This window comes from Myotis daubentonii, chromosome 6 (genome assembly GCF_963259705.1).
Source record: "Myotis daubentonii chromosome 6, mMyoDau2.1, whole genome shotgun sequence".
Taxonomy (NCBI): Eukaryota; Metazoa; Chordata; class Mammalia; order Chiroptera; family Vespertilionidae; genus Myotis; species Myotis daubentonii.
In genome coordinates this window covers 44,964,791-44,968,409 of record NC_081845.1, presented here as the reverse complement: position 1 = coordinate 44,968,409, position 3,619 = coordinate 44,964,791, and the positions used below count along the sequence as shown (strand labels likewise).

The window sequence follows — 3,619 nt, the reverse complement described above, 5'->3', positions numbered from 1 at the left end:
TGCACAAATTTTTGTGCACTGGGCCTCTAGTAAGTATAGAAAAAAACAACACCCATATATACAAAGGCCCCAAATATATTAAAATTAAGTTTAAAAAGTGACCATGTTTTATTGTTGCCAACTTTGCTTTTGTGACTACTTTCAAAAATTCATACTAACTTTTCCCTTTTTGAATTTTATTATAGGCTGATCACTCTTCAGAGATTCAATTTGCTCAAACACAACATATTTTGGTATTAAGTTGTGGAAACAGTCTTCAAGAGCAACTTTAAGGAGCTTCTTTGTAGTTTAAGCACTTTTTAAAAAGTACTTTTGATTTCTGGAAACAACCATTTGTTGTAGACCAATCTGGATTTATTTCCGACCCAAGATATGGATTCAGACACTTTCACACTTGTCTCATTCCTTTGGATGGAGAATGGTATTGGAGACTAAAAATCTGGAAGCTAAGATCCATGTCAGATTGTTATAAATGAAAACCAGTAGTAGGCAAAATACTGCTGTTATAAGGCCATTAATTAAGTTTTTAAACCATTATTTCAGTAATCCTATACATCTAATTGAACACTTCTTTAATGATAGTGATATGAGATGCTTGATATAAAGATTTCTGATGTAGCACAGTGCCTAGTGATAGCGCAGGGTGTGACTGTGGGAAAGAGTGGCTGAGGTGACGTGAAGGGCAAGATCCTTGAGAGGGAAGATTTCTATGAATGAGAGTCCAGAGTGTTGAATAGATAAGTTGTGAGACTTCAAGAATGATGATAGAATTGGTGGCAGAGAAGATGGTGAGCCAGAAGATAAAAACTTTAGTGAGTTAAAGGGAGTAATTGGAGTTCTGTAGATAACTATAATAAGATGGAAGGGTGGGTAATATTGATTTATATACTGTAAACCAAAGGATTTGGGATTATTGAGGGATGAGAAAATAGAACAGAGCTAGGTAGGAGAATCTCTACCTATTATCATTCTAATATGATGGGTGAAAAATGATATTTGATTTTTGTACTTATATTCCTTCTTTGATTAATAGTAACTCTTAAAACATTCCTTTGAATTTTTAATTTTCATGTGAATTATTAGTTTATTATGTCCTGGGTTATCTATTTTTCTATTACTAATTCTTAAGAGCATTTTTGTATATGTTATGATTGTTCAACTTTATCTGCCATAATTAGTTCAAATATTTTCCTGGATTCTGTGTATGCAGGAATTTGTTATAGGGATTTGGCATGTGATTGTGGGAGCTACTTACACCATATCATCTCTTTTAAGCAATTATTTTTGTGATTGAGGCTGGAGCATGAGCAAGTATAAGCTAGAACTCACAAACCAAAGCAGGAGCTCAGGAGGCCTAACTAAAATCTGGGTCAGTTCTTATTGCATCAGACAGGGCTGGGACCATGATGAGGTAGGTGAGACTTCTAGACTGCAAAGTTAGTCGGCATGGAATGCATTCTTGGGTTCGTACCATTATAAGGTGGTACTTCCACAAATCTGAGAGTGACTGTCCCCTACACTTTGGCATGTTAGGGGTCTTGCTTATCTTATCTTGGTCCTGACTTTCTCACATCTTGATGGCATGGTGTCCTGCAGAAGCTAAAGACCTTGGTCATGTCCCAGGAGTCACACGCACCTGGCCCAGGAGTCAGGGAAACTGAAGAGGAGCCAGCAGAAAGTGGAGCAGTTTCAGGTCCAGCTGCTGTCTCATACCAACAAGATGAGTCATGAAATGAGGGATGAAATGTGTGAGCCATAAATGGCGGCTGCTCATTTTCGTGCCCAAAGGTCTCTCATGACCCACTCTTACAGGAAACATACAAGAAAGGGAATTTTTGGAAATGTAGTTTGACCCACCCAAGTTGACACATCATAAACCCACCACAGAGGGCAAAAGTTAATTCTACTTAGATTCATCTATTCAATCAATTAAAAGTCCAGGAAATTTTTGGAGACATGACTAAATGTCTCTATAGTTCATTTTGCGTAATACATAAGAAGAACTAAAGATATTCTTTAAATATAACGAAGAGTTCTTTCTTCAGTAGATATCAAAACATAATATAAAGCTAAAGTAATCAAAGCTGATGTTACTGCTGTAGGAAGAGACAGACCAATTGAACTGTAGAGAGATGACAAAAAGATGACCATGTATATATGGCCATTTAAAAAAATGGAACACTTCATGAATTTGCATGCCATTCTTGCGCAGGGGCCATGCTAATCTTCTCTGTATCATTCTAATTTTAGTATATGTGCTGCCAAAGCAAGCACTGGTCATTTTATATATAAAGAAAGGTTGTTTTAAATAGTTAAGCAAATGAGTACTATTTTTTTTTCACTAAAGGATATTATGACAGTAGTTTAAAAAATATTGATCTTATCTACACCCTCATACAGAAATCAATCTCTTCATGGGTGACAAAATTTAAATGCAAAAAAGTAAAATAAAACCTACCAGGGCTGAGTATTTTTCTAAGTATTTCATGACATTAAAACCAGAAGTATATAACTGATTATATAAAACTTTGACTATATCTATTAAAAAATACTACATACAAATTCAAAAAACAAACAATAATCCAGGAAAATATTTGAACTAAACATGGCAGTGAAAATTGATCATTCCTCATGTATATTTAAAAATATGTTCTTTAAAATAAAAAATAGAAATGTAGATGGCCAAAGACATAATAAACTGACAATTGATAAAAGAATTGAAATTTCAAAAGTAATATTTTAAATTTCACTGTTTATTAAACAATCAATATAAATAGCAGTTAAATATTATTTTCACCCATCAAATTGGCAAAAATAAAAAGTAGAACTTGGAATTTGCAACAGCAAACTTAGTGTTAGAGAAGTAAATCAACTCGATCATGCATTGTTTTGAGAGTAATTAATAAAAATTTTCTGAAGCCAGTTATGTGATATGTATAAAAACAATCCCATTTACCATTGCAACAAAAAATTAAGATATGTAGGAATAAACTCAACTAAGGAGATAAAAGACCTGTTCTTGGAAAACTACAGGACATTGAAAAAAGAGATAGAGGAAGACATAAACAGATGGAAGAACATACTGTGTTCATGGATTGGTAGAATCAACATCATTAAAATGTTCATACTACCCAAAGCAATCTATAAATTCAACGCACTTCCCATTAAAATACCAACGGCATATTTCACAGATCTAGAACGAACTCTCCAAAAATTCATCTGGAATAAAAAAAGACCCTGAATAGCTGCAGCGATCTTGAGAAAGAACAAAATAGGTGGGATCTCAATACCAGATATCAAGCTGTATTACAAAGCCTGTTCTCAAAACTGCCTGGTACTGGCACAGGAACAGACATATAGATCAATGGAATAGAATAGGGAGCCCAGAAATCGGCCCAAACCAGTATGCTCAATTAATATTTGATAAAGGAAGCAAGAACATAAAATGGAGTCAAGATAGTCTCTTCAATAAATGGTGTCAGGAAAATTGGACAGATACATGCAAAAAAATGAAACTAGACCACCAACTTACACCATACACAAAAATAAACTCAAAATGGATAAAGGACTTAAATGTACAATGAGAAACCATAAAAATTCTAGAAGAATCCAAAGGCAA

General features: G+C 34.1%; 1 non-coding gene across 1 annotated transcript; it reads right to left on the bottom strand.

The window, feature by feature from the left end:
• Positions 1-2,167: 2,167 nt before the first annotated feature.
• On the bottom strand, positions 2,168-2,274 carry LOC132237731 (U6 spliceosomal RNA). Its single transcript, XR_009453575.1, has one exon. It is a non-coding gene; the product is annotated as a U6 spliceosomal RNA (small nuclear RNA).
• Between the last annotated feature and the right edge of the window lie 1,345 nt (positions 2,275-3,619).